At 43.8% G+C, this 24,962-nt stretch overlaps 1 long non-coding RNA gene across 1 annotated transcript; it reads left to right on the top strand.

The window, feature by feature from the left end:
* The first annotated feature begins 5,071 nt into the window (after positions 1-5,071).
* LOC142796375 (uncharacterized) lies at positions 5,072-23,977 on the top strand. Its single transcript, XR_012893794.1, has 3 exons — positions 5,072-5,204; positions 7,285-7,394; positions 23,912-23,977. It is a non-coding gene; the product is annotated as an uncharacterized LOC142796375 (long non-coding RNA).
* The last annotated feature ends 985 nt before the right edge of the window (positions 23,978-24,962 follow it).

Here is a 24,962-nt window from a genome sequence, read left to right as displayed (position 1 = left end):
GGCGAACTTGATTGATAAGCTTGAAAAAATACAAAACAGAGCTGCGCGGTTTGTTTTAGGGCGGTACGAGCGGAGAGACAGCTGCAGTGCTATGAAAGCTGAATTGGGTTGGGAATTGCTTTCTTTACGCAGGAAAAAACTGCGTTTGAAGTTTTTCTTTTCTGTTTTTCATGGGCGGACTGGGATTGACCGTCATAACTATTTCAGTGAACCCAGCTACATATCTAGTCGACATGACCACCGACGCAAAGTGAAAGAGTATCGAGCAAGAACGACCATGTTTTATAATTCCTTTTTTGTGATGACCATTAGAGATTGGAACCAGCTGCAAGACGAGCAAGTGTGCTGTATAAACGAAGAATTGTTTTATTCCAGTCTGTAACCCCCCTGCTGTAACGCCTTTTTGAGCAAAGCGGGGTACTCACTGAATAAAGAATAAATAAAGAATATAGGTAGAGTCCGGGGCATAAATAGACGTAGCCACGAGCGCCGAGCCAATTCAGACATAGGGTATATTAACATGCAGGGTGGTAGGAATAGGCTGAAGTGGGAAGAGATAGAAGAATAGCTAAGGGAAGAGAGACCAATGGTATACGGTTTTGTAGAAAAACATCTCAGGGACATGGAACAACCTCCGAACAATCAGGACTACGCGTGGGAATAGTGTAATAGAACAGAAGGCAGCAGAAAGGGGGGTGGTATTGGGGCATTCATTCATAAAAGTACAGACTGGCAAAGGGTCAAGCAGGAGTGCAAGGAACATTTATGGCTAAAAGGGAAAGTGGCAGGTCAAATGGCACTCCTTGGTTTCGTGTACTTGTGGACGGGGAGCAAAGGCCTGAGAGGAAAACCAGGCAATGGTAGAGTGTATATCAAAGGACATTCAGGAGTTAGGAAGAGAGTGCGAGATAATTATACTAGGAGACATGAATGCGCACATAAAAGATATAGATGGGTATACCGACCCGACAGGCCAAATGATCATGGATATGTGTGAAAGGCTTGATTTGATCATTGGCAACAGTACCGAGAAGTGTGAAGGGCAAATAACATGGGAGGTAGGAAGGCTTCAGTCGACGATAGATTATGCACTGATGTCACATAGGATGTATGATAAGCTCAGGGAAATGTACATAGATGAAGGTGGCTCCAGAAGTCTGGGTAGCGATCACAAACGTATCAAGCTAAGTTTTGGAAGAGCAGTGAAAGTGGCAAGGAGACAGAGATGAGCAACTACGGGAAGTACATAAAAAAGATAGAAAGGCAGCTGCGAAATTTTGGAACCATCTAAACTCTCTAAGAAATGAGACGAGCCTAGAGCAGAGTTTTATAACTACAGCCCAAGGTGCTAATCTAGAAGGGGACGAAGCTATTGAATATATAAGAACAAGGGTGACACAAAAATTTCAACAAGGAAGTACTTTATGCACAACAATAGACGAGGACGAATCAAGTGGTGCAATGGCTCCATTTTCACAACAAGAGTCGGAAAGGGCTGAGAAAAGGGTTCCTAGTAGTACATCAACAGGCCCAGATGGCATTCCAATTAGGCTGATAAAGACATTAGGTCCGAAGTCTAAGCAGGATTTGAGAGAGGCAGTGAGCACAATAATAATCGATGGTGAAGTTCCCGACGGATGCAAACTTAGCAGGATGAGCATGATCTATAAAGGAAAGGGGGACAAAGCTGACATAAACAACTACCGTCCTACAACAGTGACATCAGTGGTCTACAGGCTGGCGATGCGGATTATAAACGAAAAACTGCAGGCGTGGATAGAGGATGAGGGGGTGCTGGGGGAACTGCAGAATGGGTTTCGGAAACACAGGAGGTTGGAAGACAATCTGTTCTCACTGACGCAGTGCATCGAAATAGCAGTAAAGGAACACAGGCCCCTGTGGCTAGCATTCTTGGATATCAAGGGAGCGTACGATAGCGTGGTTCAAGAGGAATTGTGGGGAATACTGGACACACTAGGCGTGGAACATGTAGTCACTAATCTTTTAAAGGGTATCTATATAGGTAACAAGGTAGTTATAAAGTGGGAAAAACAGGTATCCAAGCCTGCAGAGGTAAAACGGGGGCTTAGGCAGGGGTGCCCCCTGTCACCCTTATTATTCATGATGTACCTACAAGGATTAGAGGCAAAATTAGTGGGAAGTGGACTGGGCTTCAACCTCTCTTTAGTCAAACAAGGAAAACTTATTGATCAGGCACTACCAGCTATAATGTACGCAGATGATATAGTGCTAATGGCCAACAACAAGCAAGATTTGCAGAGATTGATGGACATCTGCGGTAATGAGGGAGATAGGTTAGATTTTAGATTCAGTAAGTAAAAATCAGCAGTCATGATTTTCAATGACAACGAAGGTAGTGAGCTTAGAATACAGGAGGTCACGCTAGAGATAACAGATAAACACAAATATCTGGGCGCATAGATAAGCAATGGGACCGAGTATCTGAGGGAACACGAAATATACGTGACGACTAAAGGTAACAGGAATGCAGCAGTCATGAAAAATAGGGCACTGTGGAATTACAATAGGTATGATGTTGTGAGAGGAATATGGAAAGGGGTCATGGTTCCTGGGCTGACGTTCGGCAATGCGGTCTTGTGCATGAGATCAGAAGTTCAAGCAAGATTAGAAATTAAGCAACGTGGAATAGGTAGGCTTGCTTTAGGAGCTTACGGGAATACACAAAATCAGGGAGTACAAGGTGATATGGGATGGACATCATTTGAGGGCAGGGAAGCTAGCAGCAAGATAAAATTTGAGAAGTGATTGAGAGAAATGGGGGAGAGCGTTGGGCTAGGAAGGTTTTCAGCTACTTGTACATGAAGAATGTCGATACAAAATGGAGGAACCGAACCTGGAAGTTGACTGGTAAATACTTAGAAAACAGCAGGTGGCCAAACCAAAAAGAACTATCGGTTAAGAAGAAAGTGAAGGAAACGGAGACTGACATGTGGAGAATGGGCATGATTAAGAAGTCCGCACTAGAGATCTATCGAACTTTTAAGCAAGAAATTGCCAAGGAAAGGATCTATTATAATACTCGGGGTAGTTCTCTACTGTTTGAGGCCAGGACGGGAGTACTGCGAACCAAGAAATATCGGGCCAAATACGAAGGAGTAGACACAGTATGCAGTGCGTGTGGAGAGGAAGAAGAAACTGCCGAACACTTGATAATGTTCTGTAAAGGGCTTCACCCTATAGTTCAGGATGATGGCGCAGAGTTTTTCAAAGCACTAGGGTTTAGGGACCGGGAGGGCAAAATAAACTTTAAGCGGGTAGACTTAACTAGAAGGAGGTTATCTGATTGGTGGCTAAAGTCAAGGCACGAGTGAAAATTAAACTCTTCACTGCAAAGTACGAATCCTCAAACTCACTTTTTAAGAAAAAAAAATATAGTATTCGGTTCATTAGGTATTACGGCTTGGTGGTGCTAGCCACCGCCCGATCTAAAGGGTACAGCCATATCCATCCATCCATCCATCCATCGAATATATGATGATAATATGCGAGACGGTGGTATATATATACTTGGAGCGTTCACTAGATGGACGGACAGATGAACAGACGGACGGAAAGACGGACGGACAGACGGACGGACGCACGGACGCACGGACAGACAGACAGACAGACAGACAGACAGACAGGCAGGCAGGCAGGCAGGCAGGCAGGCAGGCAGGCAGCCGGACGGACGGATGGACGGACGGACGGACAAACAGACGGACGAACAGACGGACAGAAAGACAGACAAACAGACAGAGAGACAGACAGGCAGACAGACGGACGGACAGACGGACGGACAGACGGACGGACGGACGGACAGGTGGATGAACAAACAGACGGACGCGCAGACAGATGAACGCATAGATGGATGGACACACGAATGGACGCACAGACGAATGATCAGACAGAAGCAAGAACGAACGGATGGACGGATGGACGCTTCGCCCCCTCATCATCATTCACTTAGTCGATATGCTGTGATTTTTTATACTTGACCGACAGTATTTTCATCCGTACGCGCAAGGGCAAGTTGACAGAACTGCGCCTTCATTGTCATTAGATTCTAGCTCCTTGAAGTACCATTCATATATGGCGCAGCAAACGAATTCAGCCCATTATGTACAATTTGGCTCTCCGAGTGTTTTTAGACCACAGTCATCAGTAATCAAACTCCTTACGTATGCTTACTCTGTCCCGCAGAAACAATGAGAATCGGCAAAACATGTGTTGGGGCAAGTTGGTTCATACCTAATGCGGAATAATCGAGATCTACAAAACAGAAACAGTGAGCGCCCTTTACGTGTGCCTGTTGTTTACTTCCCTGTTTAATAGCACTCGTTTATCTTTAAACAACTAGTGTTTCTACATAATTCATTGAAGTTTTATCAAGTCAAGCAAACTGGGGAAACTGTGTGGAGCCTCGGAAAGGAGCATGGCTCTCAACCGATTTCTGCTTCACCAGTTCGGCGTTAGGTTTAAGATATTTTTTTTAAATTTGGCTTTAAAGTAACCGTGAGTTACTATTTCATTATTAACAGTTACTATTTCATTAACTAAACCATTTCATTATTAGTTAAGCTGTTAAGCTGTATGCTTTATAGTGACGCCAAGTTGGTCACAACTGCGCTAGCAATTATTACGATACGTTAGAGCACTTAATATTCAATTTCAGGATTACTCGACGCAAAGCTACAAGATATAGTAAAAAGTAGCAAACAACAATTTCTCTCTAGGGGTCCTTTATTCAAACAAAAGTGACTGGGCCACAGAAGCCCGCTTGCAGTATATGAATAAATGTAATTCATACTTGTGAGTTTGCAGCGCTCGCAAAAAAAAAAATGAGCAAAAAATGAAAGAAGGGCATACAATATGCGCTGATGAAAAAAGCGCATGTCTTGCGCATTTCTGTTCTCGGTCGTTTTTTCTAAGTGCTCCATGGTATAAATCGATACTAACCAGCTCAGTTGGCCATTCTAAGTCAAAATACATGGAGCCGAGGGCTAAAGGGTTTCTTTGCTGTTTTCTCATCTGCCCCATTCCCGCAGCGCGTCCTGAAGTCGGTGGCGGTGGTCGCCATTCCGGAGCTTTCACAGCCTTCGAAATCATGCCACATCTTGTGAGACTGTTTACTTTGCTGGCAGTCATAAGCCTCTCTAACAGCTGCAGCTTTGACAAAAGAGAACGTACGTCAACTTGTCTCTTCTTCTCATAGTTGACGCTTAGAAGTGTTATCTCGCGTACTTCATTTAATAAATGCTCAAAAAAGGCCATCGATGTGTCTCTAATTTGCTCGTGCCAAAAAGCCGCAATATTATACATACCTTAGCGAGGCTTTACAAAAAAAGTGCATAATATTTTCAATTTTCTTGTCCCTTGAGTGGTTGCTGAACTTTTTGTTTACCCTTCGCGTCGGAATCCTGTAAATAGGCAGTAAACTCCGCCATCCATGGTGAACCAAAGCCGCAAGGCCGTTTCAATGTCAACAACACAACCTCTCGCTGTCACATTTGAACCCATTTGACTGCCATAGCCAATGTCTACTGTACAAAAAGTGAACTGAATAACTTGAAATCGCTTTTCCTGCCTCATATTGCTAATTTATTCAATATGACTGTAATAAATCTTGTGTGCATATCCCACGCAGACATCCCAAGCAGCTCTTATGACCGACAGCAGTATGCTACTGGTACGGCTTGTGGTATAGTTCCCACAGTCCAGCCCCAGACGAGGTCACCCGTAAGGACTTCATGTGGCAGTGTCCTGGTCACGTGTCCTAACGTTAAATTTAGGTTTGGAGACTCGCTAGGAGCAATTGGCAACATAATGTAGCAGCCACGGGCTCCCATCGGTCATTGTGGTGATGGAAGCAGTACGACGCCACTTCCTGACGGTAAAGCTTTTGTCTCGCGCCGCAATAGCAAGCGGGCACCTCCGATTGCACATTAACACGTGTCTCAGCTCGTTGCTTCCGACCAATTGTAGGCGCGGGAAAGAGGCGTCCTTGTCTATCAGCTACTGAACTATTCTCAGCGTGCGCCTCAATCACTGTGGACTTCCCGCGAAACCCATGTTGATATGGCGACGAAAGGTGAAAAATGTTTGCCTGGAAGTTTTGCGGCATCGCCGATAGTGGTTTCTGTCACTGTAGTTGAAGCCCACCCAACTACCATTCTTCATATCTTGCCTCACAGGCAAGCCGGGGAGTGTCCTGACCTAACGAGCACGCTTCATACACCCTGATGCAGGCACAAGATCAAAACGCTTAGCATATCAATGTTAACTAAAATGACCAGGCTTGTTTTCAAGTTAAAAATGATGCGCGTTTCTTGAAAAAATTAAGCCATCTACACAATGGCGCTGTCATGTCTGAAGAAACAGCAGAACAGGGCCACTTTCCTTAGCATATCAGCCAGAGCAAGCCATAAGATAACAATACAGCTCCTACTGTATCAAAGAAAAGCGTTTGAGTTGACTGTTTCGAAAACTCGCTGATTGCCGCTAGTATTTGCGCTAGGATACGAAGACATTTGGCGTCAAGGCGATGACGATGTGAATGTGAAATATTGTTACGTTTCACGATGACATATTTCATTGTAAAGCTTTATTATTTCAAGAAATCGTTATCACGTGTGTTCCGTGCAAACTGCGGACATGTGCAACCTGTGCCATCGGCGTCAAATGAAAAGTCAACAGCGGCAATCATCAGCGATGGTATAGTACGCACTATGCAATCAACATCATGGGCATAAGCAGTACAGCGAAACCGGAATGGTGCGCACCTGTTAAAGGTGACAAAAATTACGGTAGGTACTAACCATTTGTGATGATTGCTGCTGTTCGCTTTTCCTTTGAAGCCAACAGTACAATGGGCGTTGTTTTACCACTATTAGGAACGTTCTAATGTAATAGCATGAACTATATCCCTTACGTAACCAAGACAGCAAAAAAGTCTCAAGGTTTTCTTGTCACTTCTGCCTCACAAATATATTGGGGAACGTTTTTTGAGAGTGCGGGAAGTGCCAGTCACTCAAGGACTTTTTTAGGTCATAAATAGACAAAAGGTAACTACAATATCCCGAGACCATGGAATTCAATATATTACCAGTCACTTCTTACAGAAGACAAAAAGCTATAAGTGCTGAAAAGTCATTTCAATAGTACTGGTAACTGGAAAAACAATCATTTCAAGTATTAAAAGTGAGAAAGCGGTGAAAAAGACAACTAACAAAAAGCTTTTCAGATGACATTCTCTTTATCCTATAGTGATCTATTCAGCCACAAAACTTGCGAAGGCAACGCAGCACTTCTTTCGTACCTGCGTACCACTCACTCGACACGTGACTCCCCACCCACCAGCTCAAGATTTCATTCAGGTAAGCATGCACTTTTAAACTAGCGTCCACCAAAGTATCTCAGGTGCAAAACAAAAAGTGCTTAGGTTAAACACCAATCGACAACCGCAATAATCAGTTTCTTTCTACGAATGAATGTGTAAATATGTTATATTCTGTTGTACCTGTCTTTCCTGAGAAATTCATGGCCATATTCCCCTGGTTACTTCCTATTGATAAGGTCTGCAGAGAAAAACAAACAACGAAGGTTACCCAAAATCAACAATGAGCAAAAAAAACACGAAATAACACTGAAATGACATGAAATAACATGAAAACGTGAAGTTTGCTTGCAGCACTTCACACTGCAATAAAACGTTCCCACACACATCTTTATCTTTCTACCCATAGCATATGTACTGACACCATTCAATATACCACAATACCTATAGCTGTATAAGTTGCTTCTCAGGCGATGGTCCAAGTAATTTTTTTTGTGTAAAGGGCCCTCTGTCCATGCTCGCTATAGTACTTCTCTTAATTTTTGCCTTTCATGTGCAATTGTACAGCAGCTTCCTGAGGTTAATATTTGGTGCTAGACAAGTAACAGCAAGCATTCAGCATTACTCCCAAGTGGGCAAGACACAAGCCGGCTCTGCATAAAAAAAGGGTGATCGCCTCGCCCCATTCGTTTTACAAAGCTCGAAAAGGCGCAGCCATCGTCATTATCTTCCGCCTCCGCCTATTTTGTGCCCTTCGTTGGAGGGAAGTTTCTTCCAAATACAGCCAGCATCCATTGTTTCGCAGCAGCGAATACACTACATGCCAGCGAATTCCCCACGTTCAACACTTCATCTCCCTACTATATTCGATTGAATTTCCCTGTACTGTAATGTACACTAAGTGTATAACAAGCTGTATTCCAAGGTAACCACGTAAGGTAACCACGTAAAAGGTAGGCAAAAAGTAAGGTGGGAAATGAGATCAAAAGAGCTTGCAGGTATAACGTGGCTGTAGTGAACACAGGTATCAATTCATTGGCGAAACGTAAGAGAGGTTCTTGCCCTGCAGGGGACGTAGTGAGGCTGATGATCATGACGACAGCGACGATGATGGGGAACCTACTCAAAAAGACCCCTATGCCGTCTTACGTGCACTGAATGTTTTTGCGTGGCGTGGCTAGGTCGGTCATTTATATTGTTCATATTATTCCACCGTTAATGTCTTTTAACTTTCATGTGAAGTCATGATAGAGTAATGAGGCCTTGCAACTTATTGTCTTTAATTCTTCTGATTATTATATACATCCATTCAAGTTACATTTTCTGATTCTATTTTTTTTATTCTAACGTTCAGCTCGGTTATGAGTTTCTAATTGAACAGACAGCTGTGAAAGTGGGATAGATCAATATTCAGGGTAAGTCCGATCAACCTAACTTTCTCCCTGCGTAACGTTGATGGCGGAGTGAGCCAAGCCAATTTTGTAAGTGAGCCAGGTACGTGTTGGATGTGGGTTCAATTAATGTTCCGATTGGCCAAAACTAATTTTCGGAAAAGGCCCGTCAAATTCTGCCAATTAGCTGGTCTTTGGGGAAAGTGGACAACTCACTTTTCGAATTGATCGCAGCAAATGTTTATGACGGTGCAAGTCACCTTTAAGTGTCAGCCAGTGTAGTTTTGAAGAATGACCGTCTTTACACCTCACGTATCAGCTATTGATGTATGTGCATTGCTTCCTGCTTGTACAGGCCGGGCTTGCCATTACGGTATAGGCACTGTGCATGCAGGTAAGCGAATGCAGAAACAGCACCACTGCAGTCATTGTCAGAACCGTTGATATCATATTCTTTATCTGCTGGAGTAAGGCAGTTGCGCTCAACGGCATGTCTGTTTTGGTTTTGCCGAAGAATTTACTCTAATTGTATTTCTCGCAGTATTTATACCAGCGGCTTTTTCTCAGGAAATCTCAAACCAGCCAACAGTTCTTCTCATAAATACATAGTTCTCCCTTTCACCGTATCGCCAGCGTTTTCTCACCGAAAACTTAATTTGATTTATCTTCTGATAATCACTATGCAATTAGCATGCGGAATGTTTCAGTGCCGGCTGCAACAGAAACATATATAAGTAGGGGGGGGGGAGGCGAAACAGTATCACATTTCTCTTATGTATAAGCATCTGAGTACACATTTCTTCAGACATTTGCTATGTAATAACGACTAAACTATTTCTTCCACCATCCATAGTGCGTAAGGATTATGTAATCATTTATAGTAAAATATAGCGCGAAAGCAACAAGAAAGGGACGTAATAAACAGAACAGAGCGCTGACCTTGCACTTTTTGCGCTATATTTTACCATGACTGTGTACCAACAACCTCAAGTTCACACGCTTACAAGTAATGAGTTACACCACTAGTTAATGCTTACACAGTTCAAAAATACTTTTACATGCCATTTCGTAACGGCTCTTTTGTTGACACGACAGGCCCTTCTCCTCACGTCGTACCCGTTTGATTATCAGTGTTGCACCGTTCGTTTCTCAGACACAGGCACCGAGACTGACACATCAATGGCATGGTGTCTCTCGGTACCAAAATTATTTTGCAATGTATAACCAACACACGAAAATCCAGCTTTGCCAAGGTTGTAGTCACGTAACCTAAGCACGCAGTGGAAGAGGCCCGCATTAGATGACACTGAGAAGCGAGTGCAGAGAAATTCGGCAGTTTGCGATACTATTTACCCGTAAGTGCGATTTTCGAACTTTTGTCGATCATAAGCGTGACTGGTGGTGCCACATGCTGTGCTTGTGGCATTACAGAAGTAACAGAGGGATGTCTGGGGTATGCAACTCTTCAGTCAAAGATGTAGACACCACTCTCAACAACCTATGTTTAGGTTTAATGGTGGAGTTGAAGCAAGTTTTCTGCTCCTTTTTTATTAATTTGTGTTTTGTTTATTTCGCAGATACTGCAGGCCCATCTTGGGCCTTAGCAGGAGGGCCAAAGTGTATCGGTGAAGGCTGGACATTTACACACAGTGCATTGAAAGGAAAAGTAAACAGAAGAAAGATAATGTGTAGTTTGTGCAGCATAGCTCAAAAGTAATAACACCTTGAACATCTGAAAAAGTGTGAGGAATCAATACAAAATATTCCCACAAAAGAGGAATAGCATTAAATTAACCGAACATCAATGCTGAAGACTTTTCATTGCGTTTACGCTACACAGTGATGATATTGACAGCAACTTCTATTCGTTAAATATATACGTAAAAATCACAGCTTGAATAGGTTAGTTTTGGTGCTGCATCGGTTTAGTGATTCATTATGTCGATTGTTGCAGCAATTGGGTTTCAATGGCCGAATCAGGGCGGGACTTAAGTGTTCCAATGAGAGAGTCGGAGTGGATTTAGAGCGTGTGTGACTCCGAGGACTATAGGAAAACTTGTTTTTCCGAAATCGGTTGAATGGTCTCACACGTGGTGTGATGCGCTTCCTTTAACACGTTCGCCCGCTTTGGGGCACCGGCACCGTCGCGTCTTTAGCGACACCTTCGAGTCGGAAAGCTCAATTTTCTGCATGAGCAGTTCATTGAATTGTGTGACGGACACATAAAATACCGCTCAAGAGCAATAATTTGACATTATTTGCCAGCGTAATCTGTGGAATGGAATACCTACACGCAAGGTATTCTGGGCCACTCAAGGATTCCTCTTTATCTTTGCTTCTATGATTGCTCCGGCGGCATGGATTGTGTCCCAGTCGTGGATCCGGGTGCGTCGCTCTGCGCCAGAGCCGAGTGCTCACTGAACAGAGTCCATCAGCTAGTTTCGACTCTGCCATTGGAATTCAACACTAAATGGATGTGCAGATGTTGCGTGCTGGTTACACATTCACCCTCCATGCCACGCAAACAGCCGGCTGGTTTCATCTCTTCTTCACCCACGTTTGTCAACGCCGCTAACGCGCTCTTACTCACGGGTAGAACATACGACGAGGGGCGCCATGTTTCTGTATTGTGAATTATACGAAACATGGTAAGGAAGATGACACCAAAAAGAGAGAGAGAGAAGGAATGTAGGAAAGGTAGAGAGGATAACGAGACTATGCGTCCAGTTTGCTACCCTACACATGGGGAGGGGGAGAGGGGAGTAAAAGAGATAGAGAAGGATAGGCACATGTCACAACGCACACACAATGCTGAGTTTCACAGGCGGTCCCTCGATGAAGTTGTCAAGTATCTCAGGAGGGCTCGTGTGGCTTTCTGTGCTGATGTGCTGCACGACCAGGCTCCTGAGATCTTTGCTTCATTAAATGGCCGGTCATCGTGTCTATTGAAAGCACACTGGAGAGTCCGGCGATCTTCATCAAATTGGGCACAGTGGCACATGAGATGTTCAATAGTCTCTATACAGTTGCAGCTTTCACACATGGATGAATCCGCCATGCCAATGCGATGGCTGAATGACTTATTAAACGCTACCCCAGTCCACAGCCGGCCCAGCATTGTAGCGTCACGTCGAGAAATCTTGGATGGCAGTTGTTTCTCAAGTAATGACTTCCGATTCTTAGGGCGTTGATTGTAGTTAGGTGAATTCTAATGCGCAAGCGTGGCATTATGCGCGATGTGACGAAGTTCTCTAGCTGCGTCTACTCTTGACAAGGGTATTAACAGCGTGGGCGCTCCATCGTGGGCACATCGGGCAGCGTCGTCGGCGAGGTGGTTACCACTGATGCCACAGTGGCCCGGCAACCATTGTAAAACAATGTCGTGTCCTTGATCAGCAGCGCAATGACAAATTTCATTAATACAATACACCATTTGGTGGTAGTTTCCACGTCGTAGACTTCGCACGCATTAAAGGGCTGCCTTGGAGTCACAGAAAATGGCCCATCTACTAGGGGATTCTTGCGTAGCAAACTCCACGGCGGCTCGAAGAGCGGCGAGCTCGGATCCCGTAGATGTCGTGACGTGTGATGTCTTGAATTTGACGGTGATTGATCGAGATGGTATGACAAAGGCACCTGTCGAACTTTTCGAGACCGAACCGTCCGTGTAAACATGAATTCGGTTAGCATACGACAAATGCAAAAGGTCCAGTGAGATCTGCTTAAGGGCTGCAGATGACAGGTTTGCCTTGTTAGATATTCCCGGCACTTCAAGGTGCACAGTTGGTCTTTTCATGCACCACTCTGGAGATAGTGGTATGGTTGCGGGCGAGAATCTCCACGAGATTGAATTCTGGTTAGCCGCAACAACTTTGGAAAACGCTGTCTTTGGTCTTTCTAGTGGCAAGCTAGCAAGGTGGTGGTTAGGCACTCTGGATATGTGACGGATATGTGTCCGGAGTGTGTCAACAGTTATATATGTCGTGATCGGATGGTATTTAGCAATACCAATTGTTGCTAACGTATTAGCGCACCGAGGTAGCCCCAAGCATGTGTGGAGGACTTGGCCTTGAATGCTTTGCAGGACCCTGATGTTAGTTTTTCCGGCGTTGGAAAGCACGGGCGCGCTATACCGCAAATATCCCAAGGAGAGCGCTCTGTACAGCTGAAGCATAAATGACAATGATGTGCCCCACGTTTTACCAGCGAGAAATCTCATCACGTGTGTGATAGAGCTGAGCCTCTTCTTCAAGTGCGAGACGTGAGCACTCCACGAGAGATCTTTGTCGATAACGACGCCAAGGAATCGGTGACGTCTCGTATACGAAAGGTTCATGTTGTCGATGGAAACAGGATAATAGATCATGGGCTTGCGGGTAAAAGGTACTAAGGCGCACTTCTCGGTGGAAATTGTGAGGCCTCGAGCATGGAGGTACGTCAACGTTATTCTCGCTGCTTTTTGAAGTCGTGCGCGTACCTGGAGTCTTGTCACTGCTGAAGCCCAGATACATATATCATCAGCGTATGTAGATATATTGACTGATCGAGGTAGACTTTGTGCAAGGCCAATGATCGTGAGGTTAAACAGCGTAGGGCTGAGAACCCCGCCTTGTGGAACGCCACGAGTGGTGTAATGATCAACGGTGCGGCTTTCCGCAGTGAGCACGAAGAAAGATCTCCTCTGTAGGTAGCTCCGAATCCATCGAATCATTTCTTCACCAATTCCAATGTTCGCCAAGGCATCTAGGATGGCATCGTGCGTTACGTTGTCGTATGCACCCTTCAAATCGAGGAACATTGCAACCGAGATGCGCTTGAGGTATTTCTGTTGTTGCACAGAGGTTACGAGGTCGATGACATTATGAATAGAAGAGCGGCCTCTTCGAAAACCAGCCATGGCCTCTGGGTATATTTTATAGCGTTCAAGGTACCACTCGAGGCGTGTCAGAACCATTTTTTCCACTACTTTCCCTACGCAGCTGGATAGCGCAATGGGTCGATATGATGCCAGATCAAGCGGCGACTTTCCAGGTTTGAGGATTGGTACCAAGCGGCTGGATTTCCACCTTTCGGGAACGACGCCATCATTCCATGACTGGTTGTAGCATTTTAGTAGCTGGTCTCGGCCGCGTCTTCCATTATTGCATAAAGCAGCGTATGTAATACCGTCCGGCCCAGGTGACGATGAACGTCTGCAGGTGGCTAGAGCTGCATCCAGTTCCTCGAGTGAGAAAAGCATATTCAGTTCAGAAACTCGTGCTACAGGAACATCCCCGAGAACTTCGTCACTCATGGTAACCACATTGCCCGCAATCCTTACGCAGAAATCTTCAGTAACGTCAAGCTGCAGGTGGCCTTGATGGAAAGCCAATGTGCTGAATGGACGTTGTTGTGCAGTCGAGCCAAGGCCACGCACCGTCCTCCATATATGGGACATAGGCTTGCGAGGATCGAGTGATTCACAAAATTTCTTCCACCGTTGGTCCTCCAGCTTCTCCATTCGACGTTGTATTTTCAGTTGTAGACGTCGAGCGTCTCTGAGGTCATGAATCGAATTAGTGCGCCTGTACCTCCTCTCCGCCCACCTACGAATCGTTCGTAGTCGTTCAAGTTCTATATCAAATTCTGTAGGCTTTGATGTGTATTTAAAGGCGCACGTAACCTCTTCCGTCACATTTGTCATTACCTCCTCGAGGCCGCACGCGATATCATCGCATGCCTCTTCCACCTTTGCCTTGTATATTGTCCAATTAACTCTTCTGTTAGTTGATGAGGAGGAATTTGCAAAACCTGTGACCTTCAGATACGTTGGATATGATCACTGCTGTGAGTCTCAATATCAGTGAACCATCGCACTTGTTGGGTGAATTGCCGTGACACCAATGCAAGATCCAAGCAACTGCTATATCTCGAACCATGCAAATACGTTGGACTGCCGTCATTCATAACGTTAAGTTCGTGGTGTGAGGCAAATTCAGCAATTTTCCGGCCTCTGGAATCAATCTTTGTGCTTCCCCAAAGCAAGTGATGAACATTGAAATCACCAATAACAATCAAAGGTCCAGGTGTAGCGGTCAAGATGTCCTGTAGTCTTTCACCATCGAACTGACCAGACGGTGAGATGTATGCGCCGATAAGTGTGAAGGCTACCTTCTTTGCAACACGGAGGCATACGTATTGATTTCCGTTATGGGATTGCACCAAATGTAGGTTCAATCTGTGCGGATATATATAATTTTTTTGCTGGGCTCACCACAAGTCGATGAAGTGAAGGCTTCGTAGCCAGAAAGCTTTATCGCTTTTGACATGTTTTGTTCACATATTACTAATATAGGAAATCTGTTGCGGAAAACGTAATGTCGAAAACATGAGATCCGTGATTTAAGTCCTCTGGCATTCCACTGTAAAACTGTCGCACTACGTACTTCGTCTCGGAATGAAGGCAGTGAAAGAGCCATTTTGTCTATGCGAAGTTGGCAAGCACTGGACTCAGAGAATCCAATACTTCCACTGCGCATCGTGCTCTAGGCGTGTTGGTGTTGCCTATAAGTGTGCGAATGGCATTGATGAGACTTGATCATCGTCAAAATTTCTCGGTCACGCTCTGTCGCCTCATCTTGGCGAGATGCAGAAAGTGGTGCTACCGGTGCATGTTCCAGTTTTTCTGCAGGGTTTATCCTTGGAAGTGATGGCCATGCTTCTTCCAGAGCCTCCTTTGCAGGGGAAGCATTCTCAGTGCACGTGTTCCTTCTGTCCGGCGATGGTGGTGAAGCCGATTCAACGAAAGGAGGCTTTACAGAAGACTTGATACTGTGGGCAGGCTTTTTAGATGAGCGTCGGCGACGAGAACGATGTCGCCTGACGACAGCAACCGCTTCTCGGTGAGTGGAACGATCCCTCACTATTTTCTTCAAAACCGAAATCTCCTGCCTTATTTTCGGACACTCTTTTGATGTGGCGTCGTGGGTCCCTTGGCAATTTGGGCATTTATAGGAATTAGCCTTACAGTTGTCGGCAGAGTGTCGTGCACCACAATGAGAAACTTTTGTAGTATTTCCACAGATGGCGCTCACATGACCAAGTTTCTGACATTTTCGGCACTGAAGCGGCTTAGGGACAAATGGCCGCACAGCATGTCGGAAATGACCCACCTTAACATGTGTCGGCAGGCAATCACTCTTAAAGTCTATCTTCACACAAACCGACTTTCCTAGACGGCACACCTGTAGTATTTGGGGCCCATCATTAGCAGGCTTAATAGGAATCGGCAGATCTTCGTTCGAGATGGTCACATCGATGTCATATATGACGCCTGTAGTTGCCTGATTTCCTAGCGGATTGATAGTGTGAACATTCATGCCACCAAAGACGGTAACTTTTCTCAGTGAATCTAACGCTCACGCTTGAGTGACGTCCACTGCTACAACATTTTTCCGGGGATTCACTCTGATATCCTTAACACTGTTCGGCACCAGTGCCTCGAGCTCTGAAGATACAGCTTGCCTGTTCAGTAGTCTCATGGTGATGGATGGTTGCGTAGGCAAGAATAGGACGGTGTACCTCGGCGGGCTTTGCGGGGCCCTCCCAGCAGATGCGTCCATGGATGCCCTGAGCATCCTCCGCTTTGCTTTCTGGCTCATGACGGTCACGTATTCGTCGTCGGAGCTGTCGACGATCTCGGCAGTGTCAATTAGGGTAGCCTCGCTGTCACTGGAAAGGCAGTTTCGCTTCCTTGAGGCTGCCGGCGCTGTCGCCGGCAACTCGGGTGGGCGTGCAGATGAGTCCACTTACATCGCCGCCGAAAAGGGAACTACGTTCCCCGTATAACTGCAAAAATAAGTGAAAAGTCTGAAGATGAACGGCAAACACTCAGCTACAGCAACACTTCGTCTTCGTCTGCCTTCACTTCAGACGCGAAAAAGCCGTCTGAAGGGTTTATATAAGTGATCACGCAATAAAAAGAGAATGACGCCAAAAACTCTTCAGACGCCACAAAGCCGTCTGAAGTGTTTATATAAGTGATCACGCAATAAAAAGAGAATGACGCCACGATGCGCGTTTCACAGCCATTTGATTTTGGTGCTCAGGTTTAAAAGTTGTAAAGGCGGAAAAGTAATCAGTCTTCAGAATGCAACGCCAGCATCTTCGGCCTCCTTTATCGGCAAAGACCAGCATGGACATAATAGTGTTGAAACACGTCCAACTGAGTGAAGCCATGGGGTAAACATGGCACCCCCTTTTTACGTGTTCCATCCACCACCCATAAGCACCCAGTTCCAAGCCCTACTGAAACAGCTGAGGTACATCTTAGCTTGCAAGAACTAGGGCAAAAATTTCTGGCGCCCCCCCCCTCTTTCCCCCAAAAAGCAAAGTTACGAATCTTTAATGTAGATTAACAATTTCTAGCGCAAAATTTCTTGCACAAAGAAGGAAATAAACACAGAAATGCGTGAAAAAGTTTCCCAAGAAATTCTCCACAAACTTTTGGGCACGAAGTAGTTGATCATGCATTAACGACTAGCTCGAACTCACGTCTTGTTGAAACTAGTCTATAGATGGCAAATGTTGCAGTGGACACCAATGGTCGTAGTAGACTGGATGATGGATTTGTGATTCAGCTGGCATCCTAGAAAAATTTAATTGTGAGCTGACGTTGTATGCTAGTGCCAAGTAATATAGCAACGCTCACTGTGTTGAGTAAATACCTTAACCGCTATGTATTATGCCACAATTGAAGCCAAAATACAATATCCGGGAAAAACGTATTTTAAAAATTTCATGAAACAGCGTAGGGCTACATTTCAAGAAAAACGCTACTACTTCAGCGAATGGTGGTGACGTTTTTTTTAGCCTTAAGTTTTTTCCCACCATGTGACAAACTGATAAACAAAACCTGGCGGGTGGGATAATTCATAAGCCACTCTATCTTTGCTTCAATAATCAGAAACTATTACCATATCACATATATTGAAAATATATTTTATTTGAGCTTATAAGATGGTGCTCTACGTAGCTTTACTGCGTAAGCTAAATCACAGTGCACGTCACATGAAGGAAACGGTAACTCGTTTGACTGCAACAAATGAGCTCGACAATGAGGTAGTACCAATAGCGATGATTACGAGCATTATCGTGGCTTTAAAATGATAGTGATGGTTAAACCACGGCAGGTCGAAAAACTGCCAGCAAAGGCTTCCTGTTGTACCTGTATGGTTCGATTATCAACGACTTTTTGCCGATTCTCTTGATCATAGTGGTATCGTGCTTACGTGAAGCGCTTAGTATCATCAATAACCAAACTACCATAAGCATTAAGTGTTGCATTGAATAAAGGATGTAGAAAGAAACGGAATAGGTCTATTCATGCATAGGTCAGCTCGTCTGCTGTTTTTTTTATGCGAAGCATTTCTTCGCGAACTTCGGCAAACTTGAGCCTATCTATCTATCTATCTATCTATCTAGTCGCTTACATATGGGTGCTCTCGTGGTCACCCCCTTAGCTTGGCGTGAACCAAATTAGCATAGGAGGGTAGATGGATTGACGAATATGACGCGCTGGTCAAGGATTGAATAATGTCACAATCCATCGCGTACGTCGTCAAACACTTCCCGCCAGACAGTGGCACATACCCACGGGCAGGTATGAGCCGCTAATAAGTGGGCATGTGCCATAGGTGATTGACACGTGGTATCTACCCAGGAACGTTGAGAACACGCATTGAAAATTCTAACGCACGAGCGTTAAGAAATACCTGACATCGGTAGCATATACCCAACATCTGTCCCAGCTGGAATCGAACGCAAGCATTATGCGCGGCCATGAAGCATTTTACCACAGAGCTACGTCAGGTCTCGGAACTAATATGCGAATAGATGTCAATCTTCGTGAAGGGTCAATAATGGTTTCAATGCTGCCTGGGCAATTTTATGAACATTACAGATGCACTCCTTTGACACAGCCGCCACGTCGGGTTAACGCCAATTGCGGTTAGTTGTCATGCTTTGAGGTTGATTTATGTAGCAGTGCCTAGGGTCAGCATCCTCGCGAGCACCAGCGCTTCATATCAGCTTCTAATGTTGCTAATACACATGTTCCAGTTCGCATCATTGCGCAAGGACAAACAACTGGTTATATAAACATCTGGAACTCTTCAACATACGTCAGTGAGTGCGTGCAACGTTTGTGCATATAGTTAGCGTCATTTTATGACGCGTTGCTCAATAAAAAAATTGCAACACGGTAACAATCCCTCCGAATGCTTCGCATAACGTCAATTACCAGGTACGTGGGATCTGTCGAATTTTTATTCTTGCTGTCACTGCACACACGTGTTGTCACTCATTTGCATGTCCGAATGGGCAATGGGCAGGGAATTCAGGGTTGCACGAATGATCCCCCAGAGCTTCGTCCACTTATCATGAGGCACTTCGAGGATATGCTGTGTTTTTGTACATCGTAGTTCGTAGCATCCCCTATGCCGGTATAAGAGAACGCTTAAATGCTCAAAAGTGTCCAAAATGTACTTTGACATGCTTTGAAATAAATTAAGAATTTCCATGGACGGTGGAAGATTGCCAACAAAGACACGTGTGTACAGTGTGCTTTTATTGGTCATCCTGAGGGTCAACTCCATGAGGGCTTTTGGCCAGTGAGAGCTTTTTCACCATCGTTTTTCCCCTAGGCATGTGTAATCTGGTTCATCACCAGCAGCTTCATCGTCATCGTCATGGGCACGTCGTGACGCCCGGTGGACATGGCTCGACCATAAGAAGCTTCGCCCCTAAAAATCTACATTTCCTTGTCTAGAACCACGACCTGGTACAAATAACACGCGAAACAGAGAACAGCAACCTAAGTTGAGCAAACTGTGGGCAACAATCACGTTGACGTTTAGATATAACCGAATAAAATAAAAAACACCAAAGTGAGGTAAAGAATGCTTTCCTTTCCACGGTCTTCAATACATACCACATAGCTTATATGCAAAGGTGCAGCTTCATGTTCATTTGCCAGATTTCGTGGTATTGAGCTGCATGCGTGACCTATAGACGCGTTCTGCAACCCAACATATAATTGATTTTCTTCCTCCCTTCCTCATATCCACATTTAATACTTCAGCTGCTCACTGGTAACTTCCCATTTAGGAATACTGGTGCATCTTTCTTGTGCGCCTTAGCTGTATCTGATGTGTACAAATTCGTTTATGGGGATGATTTGAAACACACTCCTGCGAAGGGTCTGAAATCTGGACCAAAGTAAATAAAAATACACTTAAACATAACACAAAATTGCAAGAAAAATAAAGATAGTGGTAAAGCCAATCACATCATCTGTCTAATTATGCATATAGTCGAAAAAAGTGTTATTTTTGAACTTGGAAAAAGTACTTGCAAATTAATATGTCCAAAGCCTGGCCAGCACAATATTAGTTAACGATTGATCATCTGCATATATATATATATATATATATATATATATATATATATATATATATATATAGATATATATATATATATATATATATATATATATATATATATATATATATACTTTTGTGTCCAAACACAAAAAACGAGCCCTTAGGTATACGCTTCTTTCCTACATATACATATATATATATATTTATCTATATATATACATATATATATATATATATATATATATAGGAAAGAAGCGTATACCTAAGGGCTCGTTTTTTGTGTTTGGACACAATATTAATGAAATATAACATACAATAATGCCAAGGAACGTATAGAAGTTATTAGAACCAATGTAAAGTAAATAGGAAGACAGAAAAGTGGGTGAAAAATTACCTTGCCGTGACCAGCAACTGAACCTACGACCTCCGAATAACTCATTCGATGCTCTACCACTGAGCTATCACGGTGGCTATTCCCGCAACCACTTTATTGGGTTTATATGTGAATATAAACGTGGGAATGTCAGTCAGCGCCACCTGTAGCCATGGCGGCGAGTGTGGTACACCCTTTTTATGAACCTGTATGGCGTCACGCAGCACGTGAGCTTATTATGAGCTGGCAGCTGGCCAATAGTCCCTCGTATACAACCTAACGGCACCAAGTCTGCCAGTACGAGGCCCTCGTTAATGAATAAGGGAAACAAGTGTATACCTAAGGGCTTGTTTTTCCGTATTTTGACGCAATATTAAAAGGATATAACCGACAATAATGCCAAAGAATGTGTAGGGGAAGTTATTCACAAGTTACCGACGTGACCTATCAAATTGAACCATTTCACAGCAACACGCACGCTCGTGTTCTGACATTGTGCACGTCTCTCGGCTGAAGCGATACCACTCGGATCAACCGAGCACCGAGACGGTGCCTTCGCCGCCGGGGGGTGATGCTACATGGCGCCACGGATAACTCTATACTCGATAAGGAAGAAGACGATGTCGGAGCTCTCGTGCAGACTGGGTTTCATCTTGTATGCTTGCTTGTTTTCTCTATTGTAAACATATTTCTCCGACGCTTTTTCGCCCTAACTATATATATATATATATATATATATATATATATATATATATATATATATATATATATTCATATATATATATATATATATATATATATATATATGTGTGTGTGTGTGTGTGTGTGTGTGTGTGTGTGTGTGTGTGTGTGTGTGTGTGTGTGTGTGTGTGTGTGTGTGAAAGTATATGCGCTTTCACATTTCACATCTTTGCGGCACGGCAATGGGTACAAGAATGGCCCCAAACTACGATAACATATTCATGCACCCCATAGAGTCCAATTTTCTTTCATCTTGTGATATCAAACCATTATTCTATAAACGGTACCTAGATGATATATTCATAATTTGGACACATTCTGAAAATGAGCTCCTATAATTCATACAGGCATTCAACCATGTACACCCCAGCATTTATTTTACACACTCCTACTCTAACACTGAAAGAAACTTTCTTAGTGTACTAATTTGAGTTGACGATGGTGCGTTGGTAACTAGCGTATACAGAAAACCAACGGACAGGCAACAATACCTGCACTTCAAAAGCTGCCACCCGCGACATTGCAAGACCAGCATTCCCTATTCCCAAGCACACAGAATCCGACGAATCTGCTCCCGCACCGAGGACTTCCACAAAAACAGCACACATAAGCGCGAAGTACTCCCTAATCAAGAATACCCGCCAGCTATCATAAATGACGCCATCAAAAAAGCTGAATATCTGGACCGCCAGATTCTTCTCAAGCACCAGAAAAATGCCGACCAACACCGCAACAAAAACTTGCTATTAACCTTCTCGAGCAACCCACCGAACATAAACAAGGTCCTAAGGAAACACTTTAACAAGTAGGAACAGAGCGTGCGACTATCCAAACTTTTCACTTCTCCTCCTTGTGCGGTATACACACGGCCGAAAAATATAAAGGACCATTTAATAAATTCAAAAATAGGCGTGAAATCTCAAATTGGGTGTCACCCTTGCGGAAAAAGCAGACGCAAGGTATGCAAACACACGCAGACAACGACAGTGGCGAAAAGCACCAACTCGGATTTTAAGCACTGGATAAGAGGTGCACTAGACTTTGACTCAGACAATGTCATATACCTCCTGGAATGTGGGGTATGTAACAAGCAATACGGGGGCCAGACAGATACTCCGTTCAGAATTAAATTTAACAACCATCGGGCACATGTACGATCCCTGCCAGGCCTTCGACTTTCAAAACACAGCACATTAAAAGACCACAGCTTTGACGACATCAGGGTTACACTATTAGAAAACAACTTTCGAACAATCAGAGAACGGGAACAACGGGAATCTTATTTTATCTACAAATTAAACACGATAAAATACGGAATAAATGAACACCCAGGCACTCTGTCAGCGTTACGACCGCTAAAAGACGCAAACGCTTCTCTCTAATCAGTCCGGTCGCATTATGACAATACTATTACCCGCTAACAAAGCTTTTAGCCTATGCATCTGACAACATAGAAATGGTTTGCCTCATCAAACACAGCCGGAGCGCACAGATGAGTCGTCCCGGATGTCGTACAGCCCCTTCCCTTTCTTTTCTTTTTTTTCTTTTTTTTTTCTTCTTTAGGTTTTAACGCACATTTTGTTCCTTCACTGACAAGGAGCTGACAGCTAGGTGGTTTCGTTAACTTTTTCATACATGCGAGCATGTCTTCCCAGTGAGCCGCAACTGTGTGGTGACTGTCCCGGATGTCCTACAGTCCCCCCTCCCCCTTTTTCTTATTTTTTTTCTTCAATTTTTAACGCACATTCTGTTCCTTCACTGACAAGGAGTCATTGCATATAATGAATATCGATGGCGGCGCCTCAATCACCGGCTTTTTCATTCCTCTCGACGCCACCAGCACGCACTCGAAGCACTTAAGCTCTACCCATTAACTTTTCTTAAACTTCAAAGAGGAACGAGCCGCCAGCGGATTACACGGAAAGGTGAAATACAAGAACGGCGGCACACTGCCCACTTGGGGAAGAGTGGGTGCGGGGGAGGTATTGTTGACAATGATGGCATTGCTCATCTACCTCTGCCCTACTCTGTTGAGATGCTGCCCCTTTCTAATTACGCCGTGTTGGTCTTGCTTCTTCTCCTAGAGTTTCTATAATTATTTAGCATTTCTCCTCCTGTTTCTTTTTTCTTTTTTCTTTTGACCCGTTCCCTCCTGTCTTGTCAGGCTATAAGAAAACACGAAACGTGTAAATATTATGCCTTGAAAAAGACGTGGTTCCTGTCGAAACGTTGGCAGAATAAACAGCTGTTATGTGAAAGCGCATCTACTTTCATATTTATATCCTTGCGGCAACCGCAGTTATTCTTCTGCATATATATATATATATATATATATATATATATATATATATATATATATATATATGCATCGCTTGCGCGCACGGGTGCAGATTCATGAAATAACGCGTGGCATTGGGGGCTAGTTGGTACGTGTTCATGCTTGTGGTGAGCTGTGTCGTCTTTGGTTGTCTGCTTCCCCTGCAGCGCATGACATGCATGCATATACATATAAGTATAACCATATGTGTTGCAACGTGCATCGATATAAAGAAAAAACACTTACTTCGGCAAAATTTATTTCTTGGTAGCAACGCTAGTGTGGCTAAGCTTCACAGCATTTTGCTTCTTTCAGTTTCTGGACAACCTGTGTACTACGGGACAGGAGTGCGTCCAGGAACTAGGAATTTGGGATGTCAAGGCAAGCGATCAGTCCCAGTCTAAAAATTTTTTCAGCGCTTCAGTCTTTTTTCTGAACTATACATATGTCACGAAAAATTGGGCACTTGTGCGACGTAATTTGGAAAGGGCCTCGCAGCACATGTCGTGCGTCAGAAAATATACCCTTGTCGCCAACTAACGTTCACTTCACATTACTTTAATGCCAGAATATAAAACGTTTGATTGCATGAAATGTCATTAATAGCTATTGGTCAGTGAAGTTGGCTACAATACGTCAATGTCAACGAACTCTATTGAAGTCTGTTGGGGGTGATATAGATAGATAGATAGATAGATAGGTAGATAGATAGATAGATAGATAGATAGATAGATAGATAGATAGATAGATAGATAGATAGATAGATAGATAGATAGATAGATAGATAGATAGATAGATAGATAGATAGATAGACAGACAGACAGACAGACAGACAGACAGACAGACAGACAGATAGATAGATAGATAGATAGATAGATAGATAGATAGATAGATAGATAGATAGATAGATAGATAGATAGATAGATAGATAGATAGATAGATAGATAGATAGATAGATAGATAGATAGATAGATAGATAGATAGATAGATAGATAGATAGATAGATAGATAGATAGATAGATAGATAGATAGATAGATAGATAGATAGATAGATAGATAGATAGATAGATAGATAGATAGATAGACACGCTGCCAGAAATGCTAAGGGTGCCTGCAGTATACGCAAGTAAATGTTTGGAATTTCAAAGACCCTGCTTTTCGTTAAACGTCAATTGTGGTGTCAGTACTGGCTATTTAATTTTATAACTACATATGTAACTTTGTAATAAAGCGGTCTAGTCCGGTTACCGCAAATTCTACTTGAACGCCGTTCGCCGAAGTTGATTTACGTAGCACTGTCGAGGGCTACCATTATCGCGAGCGCAAACGCTACATATCAGCTCACGGCTTCCACTGCTCGAAATAC

The sequence above is a fragment of the Rhipicephalus microplus genome, chromosome 2 (genome assembly GCF_043290135.1).
Source record: "Rhipicephalus microplus isolate Deutch F79 chromosome 2, USDA_Rmic, whole genome shotgun sequence".
NCBI lineage: Eukaryota > Metazoa > Arthropoda > Arachnida > Ixodida > Ixodidae > Rhipicephalus > Rhipicephalus microplus.
The sequence above is the reverse complement of the archived record's forward strand: the minus strand, read 5'-3'. Positions and strand labels throughout refer to the sequence as shown.